The following is a 12,657-nucleotide window of genomic DNA, read 5'->3' as shown; positions in this document are numbered from 1 at the left end:
TGTAGGTATGCGTGTGTGTGTGTGTGTGTGTGTGTGTGTATGTATGTATGTATGTGTATGTGTCAAAAGGTGACCCTGTGAAGGCTCCCCAGAAATGCTGACGCCAGGGAGTCCAGCAGTTCACCTAAACAAAATGCTCTTGTACTTCAACAGATAAAGAGTGGGTGTCCTCCTATTCTACATATCACAAGACTAGATGCCCTTCCCATGAACTTAAGAATGTGTAGAGTGCATCCAGACTCTTAGCAGACCTAAATAAGGATGAGACATTTTATCAACATAGAAATGATTTTAAACCTCTAGACATAAATGATTACATGTTGCTAAGTACAAATGACAATTCAAAAATATAACCCTAACAAAACATAATATTTTTTAATCATCATTGTAGGTCAGTACCAGTAACAGTAACAATGATTTATTTTTACTTTATTTTATTTTATTTTTGGATGAATGGCCAAAAAGAACATCACACATGGTGTGTTCATGGCCATAAAGGCAATTTAATAACCAAATAACCACTGATATGAGCACTAAAATGATCAAAATTTATACACCTGGTGCAAGGGGCTGCTGTTCCAATCCTGGAGGTGCGCCTTTTGCACCTTGTTCTCAGTTTATTAGTGGGGTGTGGGTCACACTCTGGTTCAGACTACTGTATCTTGAGATCAATGGCAGAAGTGGCTGAGAATCAGGGATGTCTTGCGGTTGCTGAGGTCACCAGCATCTGCCCTAGTTCTGCCAGGATCACTCTTCATTTGTAGGCTGTAGAGGACTCCCCCACTTCAGTGAAGTTATTTCCGACGGGACAAAGGCACTGCATCCCAAGACATCCAGGAGTTTGGAGAAAAGAGCCAGCAGCTAGTTTTCCTTCAACAACTCGAGGTGCTAACATCCTCTCTAGGTTATCCAAGCTGTATTTGTGCCTATTGTAGTCCAGGATTGCTTCTTGCTTCCAGGCTTCCTCTATTCCCCATCGCTGACTGCTGGTTCCCTGTGTATTGTGCTCAAATGAAGCACATTCCTCCGTTGCTTTGGCATGTGGGAAATTGCCATAGTAGTTTTGGTGAAGCCAAAGACAGACGAAAAAATCTTCCTCTGTTGCAACTCGAGGGAGAGAGGTAGCTCTGGGTTGTTTCCCCTGTGCCAGTTTTCATCTGAGGAGTTCCTCTGCCAAGGTGACCGAAGTAAAGACGTTGTCCCTGAAACTCCTCTGTCAGTTGGAGTCTGAACCGCTTGCCTTTTTCACTACCTGAGAACTTCTAGTGTTGTCATCCAACATGCTATGTATTGCTTTATTCTGGTGTAGGCTCACATCTCCACTTTATCTATAATCCTCCAAAGCTCACATCCTTGCCTCTCGTGCAGGTTTGTAAGGGTGCATTGCAGCTAAAAGATCTCCTTTGTTTTAAAAAAGTCAAAAGTAGATCTCAGGCTGCTATTGCAGGGAACTGCATACAAGGTGAGCCCTGGTTTGATATCAGTGGGCACACGAGATTGTAGAGCAGTCTCTCTTCAGTAGAGGGACCCACACAGTTTTCCTGTCATGAGGGATACACTCAGTCGCTGGCTCCTTGTTCTCAGAAAATGCTCCTGTTCTTTTCCATCAGCTGGTCGGCCTCCACCTACATGCCCCCCAACCCCAATCTCCCCCAAAGAAGAGGATTCAGGAACTAGCTAGTACTCATCATCAGTGGTGATGCAGTCAGCCTCTCTGACCAGATCATATGAACTTTATGAACATCTAAAAATGAAAAGAGAGATCATTGAAAATCTTAATGATGAGAAGGGAGGAGGAAGGAAAAATACTAGCTGCTGTTCACAAGATCACTGGTGAACCTCTGCAGCTGGAGAATCTTGCTCCTGAAACTGAGGAGCTTGATTCTCCTGTCTCACAACCATCTCCTGATGTGGTCCTGACACAGGAGAATCTTGGTCCTCAACCTGAAGAGCTTGATTCTCCTGTCACAGAACCGCTAGTACTCATCATCAGTGGTGATGCAGTCAGCCTCTCTGACCAGATCATATAGACAGTGCTTGAAGCAGTTATGACCTTCTTACCATATTGGCAGAATAAATGACCTGGAAGCTGTTGCACTGTCTGCACCTGTAAACTCCAAGACACGTTTACAAACTATTTTCGTTGTTATTTGCGCTGCAGCTGCAGGTTAGTGTGGAGTTACTTTGTGTGTGTGTGTGTGTGTGTTTACAAGTAGTTTTAAACCTTGTGATCCACAAAACAGCATAACAGTAAAAGAAGAATTGACTGCGTTACAGTCAGTGCGGGAGCGGCGGCTTTGCTCGTGCGCGATTCATTTGCAGTTTGGACGCACGTGAACATCTCCTGCCCTGATAGCGGCTGGAGGAGGACTATCCTCCGCCTGTGAGCGCTTTGGCACGAGCGAGGTGCCCACGGCAGCGCCCGCTGCTTGTTGAGAGTAAGTGCAACAAGCGCTTTCACGTCAAAAGTTGTCATAAATAAGCCTCCAATAACACCAGAAAAAGTCGCCAGATTTGTCGCTAGTCGCTTTTTAGAAAAAAAAAAACGACGCTAAGGGGGTTTGAAAACTCCCTAAATATAGCGAAGTTGGCAACACTGGACTGTTTTCAGGGTATTTAAAAAAAATTCAAAACAAAAAAAAACCCCGTGCATCTCAATGGGTATTCTCTGAGCATGCGTAGAATTACGCACAGCTGTCCTGTGATCCTTTGATCGGCTTGGTGTAGCTAGCTTGGAATGGCTGGACGGCTAACGCTGATCTTTTTCCCTTTTCTTTTCTCGGTCGGGTAGCTATGGTGAGCTAGTAAGACCTAGCTAGTGTGGTGGCTAGCGCTTGTGCTACTTGGCTTGGTGACCTTGTGTAGCAAAGACAGTTAGCTTGGTCAGCTAGCTGTTGTGCTAGGTGCGTGGTGGCAGCTAACACACTCTCCGACCTGGCTCTGTGGTGAAGCGCAGGCGACTCGAAACGCGAACCGTGCTAGCGCCCGGTGAGCAAGGTGTTCGCTTGCTCGCGTGGACAGTTAAGCTAGCACTCACGTTCACAGTCGGGAGAGATGACGTTTCTAGGAAGCGAGAAGAGGAAATTGAATGACGGGTGACGCTGCGTCACACCCTTTTATAGGGAGGAGGGTGGCCCCTCCCTGACGCAGGCGTCACGACTGCCAGCCAATGCTGGCTGGAGTAATGATATAGAGGCTTCTGAGGACAGCGCTGAGAGAGCGTTCCCCATAGTGAGACACCGAAACGAATGTTTGAAAGAGAACTCCCTAAATATAGCGAAGTTGGCAACACTGGAGTGTTTTCAGGGTATTTAAAAAAAAAATTCAAAACAAAAAACCCCCGTGCATCTCAATGGGTATTCTCTGAGCATGCGCAGAATTACGCACAGCTGTCCTGTGATCCTTTGATCGAACAAAAGATCAAAGGCTCAAAGAGCGCTGACGTCAAATTCGCGGCCACAAAAATCCTTAAATACCCCCTCTTCACCTTTGCAAACACAGTTTTACTTGGAACATTTTCAGGAAGAGCGAGTTGTCTTTAGCAAACCAGAAACGTTTCAGAAAGAGACTATTTTTAAATTTAAACAATTAAGCAAACATTTTTTCTTGTCGACACTGCATTAAACGTTTAAAGAAATGTCACACGAAACATTTAATAATTCACAGTCTGACAGAGAGATTCGAGAGGAATCACACAGACTGTATGGGTTGATGGAGAGAGAAATACCTGACCCTATGGAGCTTCAAATGAAAATTCAACAACTCCAGTCGGAGTTGAGCACCCTAAAGCTCAAAAAGAATTATTATAAAGATCAGTTCCATCAGTCAAGAGATGAGCTTAAACACATGAAGGCTCAGGCTAAAAAAAATCAGACACAGGTGGAATCTCTGGAGGCTAAACTCCAGGAACAGGAAAAGAACATTCAGACAATGCACCATCACTTTTTGGAAAAGGCAGAATCTCTCATTGAGCAGAACAGCAGCATTGCTGCTGAGTTGTCTCAGATTGAAAGTGAGAGAAACGAGCAAAAGAAAGAGAACACAGATCTCAAGGACTCTTTAGAGAGACTTGAGCAGCAAGTGGGAGAAGCTCACCATAAAACAATAAAAAAAGAAGAGATTATAGAAAAACAAAATAGGGAAATATTTTGCAAGACAGAACTCACAGTTAAGCTAAAAAGAGAAATTTGTACTCTTCAGCGTCGGTTGAGACATACACTGGATGAAAAGCAGTCACAGGTCAAATCTCTGGAGGCTAAAATGCAGGAGCAGGTTCGCACCATTCAGAGAATGCACCATGACTTTCAAGAAAAAGAGGAATATCTCCTTAAGGAGAACAGCAGCATTGCTGCTGAGATAAACAAATTAAAAGCAGAGAACACAAATCTCAAGAAACATTTAGAAAATCTTGAGTATCAAGAAAAGACGGCAGAAAGTCTTACAAAAAAAATATTTTGGCTGGAAGAAAAAGTCAAAAAACAGAATTTAAAAATTGTTCATAACCAAGATCTCATAGATGAACTTTATGAACATCTAAAAATGAAAAGAGAGATCATTAATAATCTTAAGGATGAGCTGAGAAGGGAGGAGGAAGAAAAAATATTAGCTGCTGTTCACAAGATCACTGGTGAACCTCTGCAGCTGGAGAATCTTGCTCCTGAACCTGAGGAGGTTGTTTCTCCAGTCTCAGAACCATCTCCTGATGTGGTCCCGACACAGGACAATCTTGGTCCTCAACCCAAAGAGCTTGATTCTCCTGTCTCAGAACCATCTCCTGATGTGGTCCCGACACAGGACAATCTTGGTCCTCAACCCGAAGAGCTTGATTCTCCTGTCTCAGAACCATCTCCTGATGTGGTCCCGACACAGGACAATCTTGGTCCTCAACCCGAAGAGCTTGATTCTCCTGTCTCAGAACCATCTCCTGACGCGGTTCCGACTAGTAGTGGTTCATTGTGTCATGGTGCCAAACGGCTACTTAAAATAGGTTTAGGTGTTACCGCAGTAGGCCTTATTATACCTGCAGCTTACTGGGGCTTTTCAAAGCTTAACAGCGATTCCCTATTTGACTCTGTCTATGGCCTCCTTGAGCCATTTTGCTACCTTGATGATCGATTAGTCCCTTTTTAAAGACTAGTAATGATGGACTGCTTTTCATCCACAGTCCAGAAAACCATACGCTGTTCATGTTAGACAACATGACCAACATATAGCTAACTTGTGCTCTCATTTTTCTTTTCTTTTGCCTCTCACCCCCCAACCAGTCGTGACAGATGGCTGCCCCTTCCTGAGCCTGGTTCTGTCAAAGGTTTCTTCCTGTTAAAAGGGAGTTTTTCCTTTCCACCGTGCCTAGTGCTTGCTCACAGGGGATCATTTGATTGTTGGGGTTTAATTTGCTTGAACTAAAAAACTTCAACATTCTGGTGAGGGGTTCACATAGTAGGGATCACTACAAAAGCTACAATTTAAAAAAAAAAAAAAAGAATAGTTAGCGGCAAATCAAAATAAAGAAAACAATTTTTGAAAACATGTCTTACGGCTCTGTTTATTTGCTTAAATGAACACTTGTATTTTTTGTCATAGAAGAATATACATTGTCTTAAGTATTTAATAATTTTAAATTTAGCCCTGCGCTGCATGAGATAAACTGTGGCATAGACAGCTGTCGGCCTGGCAAGGGAAAGTTCCTCTTCAACCTCCAAACTGAACCCAGTTTGTTACTCGCAGCATCGCAAAATTAGACACAGCAATTTCTTAGAGTCTGGTTTAAGTCCTGAAATGACATCTCCTTACCTGTCACGGTTCTGGGTCAGTTTGACCCAGTATTTTGAGTTGTTATGTTTTGGTGTGTTTTTGCATTATGGATTGTTTTCTTATTCTCTTGTGGTGCTTTTGTTGGTTATGATGATGATGATTATTATTATTAATCTATGTTTTAGTTATTCTTGTTTAGGGATTAGTTCTTTGGTTTTGTGTTGTCATGTTTATTGCTGGTTTAGTTCAGTGTCTAGTCTGTCTCTCTCTGTCCAGTCTGTCTTAGTTTAGTGTGTATTGTGTCCTGTTTTATTTTGAAGGATTGTGTCTTATGTCAGTGTGTCCAGCTTCAATCCCCTGACTCGTTAGCCCCAATCTCTCCCAGCTGTGTCTCCCTCCTATTTTCCATTCCCTGATTACTTCCCTGTGTATATTAGCCCTGCACTTGCCCTTGCTCAGTGTCGTGTTGTACCATTGGATTATGCCTGTGTGTTATGTTGTGTTCAGTATTTTCGTGTTCAGTACCCTTGTTCAGTTCATGTTTTAATTTCTCCAGCAATAAAGCTGAGGTTTTGAGTTACAATTCTGTGTTCAAGTCCTGCATTTGGATCCTCATCTCCGCCTGCCCGCACACAGAGCCCTGACATTACCAGCATAGAAGCATTCATAGTCATTACACTGTATGTACACTATATGTGAAAAAAAGAAGAAAAACAGAAAGCCAAATAAGAAATACTTCTAAGCAGTAGAAGGTTGTTGACAGTAGCAAGCTACAGGTCTCTCAATATCTTTCAATATTGCTCTCCCTGAGAACCCTGTGCACAGCTAGGTTTAAGGTATTCTCAGGTATTAGAATTTAACACATTTAAGTATACTGACATAAGTAAGTTGGTGGAAGTTTCAGGTGACCTCATGCAGCTTGCTGGAATTCTTGTCTGGATTGCTTAAGCAAACACTTGCTTAGTTGGCAACAAGATATCAAGTTAGTGGGGCACCTGAGACACACTTTGTCTAACTAATTGCAGTGTTTTGCCATTCTCGGTGAGAGATGAGAGGCCTTATAAGTGGGTTTTGCTAACAATGTCCCGGGGGTACACGCTGCAGTTTTGTCATCGATCCCACCCTTTTCAGAGAAAGTGACTTCTGTCACACTCTGTGAAGACACTGTGCTTGTCATAGGAAATATGCTACTGGGCAAAAGGGCTATCACAATAGTGCAATCAGAGATAACGAACAAGGGATTTTATTCCACTTACTTCTTGATTCCAGATACTATATCAATGTCCTGCAGACCATCACTCCAGGAGAGTGGTTCACCTTAGTAGTCCTCAATGACGCTTACTTCCATGTGCCAGTTCATTTTGAACACAGAAGGTTTCTGCATTTCACCTTTTGGGAAGTGTACATCAGTTTGCTATCCTCCCCTTCGGCTTGTCCCTTGCCCGTTGGATTTTTACGAGGTGACAAGGCCATCCTTGACCTCAATAATCCTGCTGAGAATAAAGATCCCTGATGATTTGCTTATCTGCATCCCCCGATTAAAGGAGACAGAAAAGGCAACAGCCAACGTCCTAGACCACCATGTGGCCTTGGGAATGTTGATCAGTTGGGCAAAGAGCTTCCTACATCAATCATAGCAGGCCAAGCTCAACCCTCCAAGACCCAAAGGTTAAAATTTTTCACTATATAAATAAAATGGAATTGCAATTTAATTAATATGTCAATAATTTATAGTGTTTTTAAATATTCCAGTATAGTAGATACATGGATGTTAATGCACAGTAATTGTACACAGTATTGTGTCTGACATTACCTCTAAGAGGGCGCCATGGAGTCAGTAACGTGTAGAAAAATGCATAGATAACAAAACTGGAATCATATAAATACGGTTACACCAGCAAAAAAAATGTGAGTTAACTGTTACTGTTTAACTTTTGTGTTAACTAGATTGACATTAATGAAGTCAAGGTTAAATTTTAGTAATGGTGGTTTCAAAATATTTTCAATGCACTGATAGGTGATCCAGAAGTAGAGGAGTCATCAGTGAATAATGAAACTGGAGATGTCACTTCTAGAGCAGGACATCTGACTTAAGTCTAATGAACCACATGCCATTCATTCTTCTTAAAATTTTATCACAATAGTTCATTAAAGAAAACACGAGAGAGCGAGAGAATATGAACTTAGATTAAATAAATAACTCCAACAAGTAAGAAAGGAAACATTCTAAAGTCTCATTGTACTGATTTTTGCATCGCAGTTACTTTTTTGTGACGCAATTGTGAGTAACTGTGCGTCACAATACAATATTATATGACGTAATTTTTAAAAAGTAGAACGATACAGTCCTTGTGAGTTACAGAATCGGAACGCTTTTCTTGGTTCCGGTCGTACGGACGTTTTAGAGTGCAACACAAAGGAGTCACGCTTGCAAGATTTCAACACTGACGGTTGGTACAGGTTTTTGTGTGTTAGCAGTGGAGTAAACCATGGAGGTTTACGCCACTTTACACCATGGAGGTCCTGGGAGGACAGTTTAGCGACATGACTCCACAGGAGCTGGCGGCTCCTGTCAACACCGTAGCTGTGAGTATGAAGACCGGAAAGGACCGAAAATCTAGCAGCACAAGCACAGAGATGCTAACGCTAGCGTGGAGGCTGTTAGGTACAGAGTGAAGGGGAAGGTCCTTACATGTTTAATAGACATTAAAGCTTTAATATGAAAGGAACAACTCTTTTTATCTAGCTGTAGTGTCACTTTTCAAGAAAATCTCAAATGGTCAGGTGGGAGACATTTGATGAGCTGACACTGAATGACCTTTGTACCCTTCCTCAGTTGTGCACTCAGTTCTCCAACTTTTGTAATGATTCAGTCTGGTTTGCACATTTCTGTGAAGGGAGTAGCAAACTCTACACTTCTAATATAGCAAATACTTTAGTCTTATACTTTAGAGTATATTGTTTGGTTTTCTTTTAAGAATATACAAGAACTAGACTGTATTGTTATATTTACATTTACCTTTGGGGCAAAAGCTTAAGCTTTTAGTCTTATATTAGTGGATCCATCTAATTTCCGACTCATTGTCCAATTTGGGGTTGTGTTGGAGCCAGCTGTCATAGGGTGAGCTCTGCTCAGATTCCCAGATCAGCAGAGAAAACCATTCACACCTTTGACCAGTTTATTATCACTAATTAAGTTTTTGGACTGTGGGAGGAAGTCTGAGTATGCAGAGAGACCTCACACAGTTATAAGGTGAACATGCAAAAGAACAAGAGCATGACACTAATCACGCGTGTTCGCTCTGCTCTTTGTGTCCAGCTCCACTCATGAAAAGAAATGCAGAACTAATATTACTGTTATATAGGGCCAATTCTACCTGAGGCACAACACGCTGTCAGAGGAGGACCCCATGATTTTTATTTACTTATTTTTTGCAGAGGACTGATCCTCACTGCAGGCATCACTGTCTGGTATGGGAACAACACACAGGTAGAGAGGAAGGCTCTGCAAAGAGTCATAAAGACTGCAGAGAGATCATAGGGACAAAACTTCCTTCCATGAACTCTGTACACACAATGCTGCCGAAAAAGAGCAGAGCAAATTATCTGGGACTCACCATCCAGCTCACTCTCTGCTGAGACACAAAAACTATACAATGTGAGACACAACAGAGCGGACCGGAACATTACACACAGAACAAGGTTTTTCAACAGCTTCTTCCCCGCCACTGTCAGACTGATGGCAAAATAAAACACTGGACACGTAAAATAACACACAACACTACCTCACCTCACTTCGAATGTACAATGGGATAAATCACTGTCTGTTTAATGTACAATATGCTTACTGAAACTGATTTGAGAAACAGGTGCAATATTAGGTAAAATATTCTAAATGTCAAAATGTGCAATATTATGTGTGAAATACCCAGAATGGTATTTATAGAGTTTTCATGTAGTAAATACTGTTAGTAGATTGCTCTATTTTTCGCTTTATGTCTACTTTTTACTTGCTTTGTTTCCACCTCTCAAAAATGTAACTTGTAACTTACCCACAGAACTTGTGACCTGTTCAGAAAATATAACCCACAGGATTTGAGAGAAAAGGGACCAGTAAGTGCAAAATGCAAACTTATTTCAGGCATTTCAGGTTTGTTCTTGCAGCACTTTCTAGAAGCACATATGTAGCCTAGGGTTGCTTACTGTGCCCATTCTTAGATGGGTCTTTAACCACAGTAAAACTACACTCATACATGAAGAATACAAAACTCAAACGTCATTCAAAACCTAGAAAGGATACGATGCAAGGGACAAAAAGTTGAAAGGAGGGACATAAAGCAATAAACTCAAAAATAGTTTTTTGAGTTTTGATCTTCACCTTCTTGCTGAGTGTTATAAGAGCACTGCTGCCTCTCATGTTTGTGCAGGACATCTGAAGCTACAGCCAGTGTTTGGCTGGCTTATCATAGCACAGAGGAGGCCTCTACGTGCTAGTAGTAACCCCCTCAAACCCTCAGCCTGTTGTTTGATACAAGCTGGTTTTTGTAAATAAGCTCCCTGCCTTCATATTTACAGATGTGACAAATTTAAATCACCCCCCAAAAATAAACTGGTGTTCAAAATGACACCTTTTCATGCAAATGTAGACTGGATGCTAACTTTCTGACTGTTTATTAAACAGAAATGTTCATGATGCTCAAGTAAATAAAACTGATTCACAAAACTGTTAAAAAATAATAATTTTGGGGAAAGAGGACTTTTCAGTCTGTTGTCAGCCTGGTTCAGTCTAAGCGTTGTTTTCCATAAATTGCAAGCTCAAAAAGTGCTTTGTCTCACTCCCACTTCTTGTCGCATGTTGAAGCTCAACTTGGAACTTTGTTAAGATCCAACCATGCAAAATATTATTTTTTGGTCATTTTTCAAGTGGTCTTAAACTTTTGACTGGGGCTGTACATTAATTCTCTCCCTCTTTCAGTCACAGTCCCTGCATTTAAAATCCAACTCGATAGACCGATAGACCAGCCTTCAAACTAAGACGCGTGATGTATAAAAGTCTTTCTACTGAGTAAAGGACAGTTTGAGTTTCCTGCTGGCACCATGCACTGTCTTCACAAGTTTCTTCTTTGTTTTCTACCATGTCTACAAGGCATCAGTGAGACATCAAAGACATACCTGATTTATCTTACGGCTGTAAACGGCACACTAACTTTATCATCTTCTTTTTTTTTTTATTTACCAGAGTTTGCAACAGGAATTATTCATGGAACAAAAGCTCCAGAGAACTCGATACCCTACATGGGATCGGTGCAGAATAACAAGGGTCAACATGTCTGTGGAGAATTCCTCATCACGGTTGTGACCGGTTGTGAGTTAGATTTCTTGTTCATGAAGTTCATCCAAAAACAAGCTTTTTCAAACTTGTGTTTATTGATCAAGTCACTCTAAGTTATTGATAAGGCAGATGTTATTTCGAGGGAAAATAAAACACAATTAAGTGCAATAGCATCAAATAAAAATGACCTTTGACCTCTCACAGCCGTTGGTTACAGCACTGCTGACATTAACCTGCTTGTAACGATTGCGTAATGAGAAATAAAGACATCAGTTTAAAATTGTTGACATTTTTAATTCCCTCTCAATGATTACTCACACAGTGACCGCACACACTGATCATCCCAAAGTAAAGATTGAGAGAAAATGAAATCCATGAAGAATACAAAAAGTTTTTACAGAGTTTTTACATTAAAATATGTTACTATATGTGTTACTATTCTATGGCTGGATGGGGAATAACTGAAACTGATGGCGAACCTGTTGATGAGCCGATGGTGGTGGACGTGTCTGTCATTGAACCAAAGGTCTGTAAGAAACACTGGCCTGGTCTTCCTGCCGGTGTTTCCTGTGCAGGTGGATATGGAACAACCAAAAGATTCTGGCAGGTATGTTTTCTGTGATTTCAGAGGAAACTTGTGTTTTGTTGACAAATGTATAAAAAAAAAAGAATATAATCTGACATATTAAAATCCTCACAGGGTGAGGTAATACCAGGATGCTCTGTAGAATCCTGACCACTTTGTCATGGGAATTGATCTGCTGCTGACCGCAAGGCACTGCAGCTGGTGATATAAACAGCCCAATTATTCTACCATTTATACTACCCTTATCTGTATTTATACATGTGTAATGACAATAAAGTGAAATCCTAATCCTAAAATGTGGATGGTGTTTTGGGTCTGCCACTTGAGGACACACAGAAATAAGCCATGCTGAACAGATTTCCACATCTTTTCATCTCATCACAAATGCCTCCAAGATACCTGAAAAACTTCTGTTTCATTTTATATGAAGAAATAAAAGCTAATATTTAAAAACAGTATTTTGTTTAATGCTAAAAAAAATCTGGTGGTTTGGAAGTTTAAAGTTTGAGACCTTAAAGTTACACGGTTAACTACTGTAAGGAACAAAAAGACACTGTTAGAAACTCTTTCTCCAAACATATCCTTCATTTGATACATTAAATGATGCATGAATTCTACTAATTCTGTTCTACTACATCAGTCATGCGTGATAAGCACTGTTGATGATTCACCAGCAGGATTGTTTTATGCTGAAATCATTTTGAATACAGGACGGTGTGTGGCCACAAAATAAATGATTCATATCAAATGTGTTAAACCTAAAGTAAGAAGCTCATTTTGAAAATGTGAGGGGGGAGAAAGTGGAGACGTTTGACTTCAGATGTTTGGTGTAAAAACAAAGCTCTCAGGAGAATACTCGAATACTGTAACTATGAGTACAGTAATGGAGTATTTTTACTTGCTTACATCATTGATTAACATCATTCAGCCTTTTAATATCATTTATTTAAAAAGACGTTTGTCTCTCTGTGTGCGTGATGCTCTG

General features: G+C 40.9%; 1 long non-coding RNA gene across 2 annotated transcripts; it reads left to right on the top strand.

The window, feature by feature from the left end:
• Positions 1–8,170: 8,170 nt before the first annotated feature.
• On the top strand, positions 8,171–11,968 carry LOC120441248. Of its 2 annotated transcripts, none has more exons than XR_005613916.1 (2): positions 8,171–8,340; positions 10,994–11,968. It is a non-coding gene; the product is annotated as an uncharacterized LOC120441248 (long non-coding RNA). The 2 variants fall into 2 exon arrangements; XR_005613915.1 differs by having other exon boundaries at positions 9,813–11,968.
• Positions 11,969–12,657: the final 689 nt, after the last annotated feature.

The sequence above is a fragment of the Oreochromis aureus genome, linkage group 7, assembly GCF_013358895.1.
Source record: "Oreochromis aureus strain Israel breed Guangdong linkage group 7, ZZ_aureus, whole genome shotgun sequence".
NCBI classification, from domain to species: domain Eukaryota; kingdom Metazoa; phylum Chordata; class Actinopteri; order Cichliformes; family Cichlidae; genus Oreochromis; species Oreochromis aureus.
Note: the sequence above shows the minus strand (reverse complement) of the source record. Positions and strands in the feature narration are given on the sequence as shown.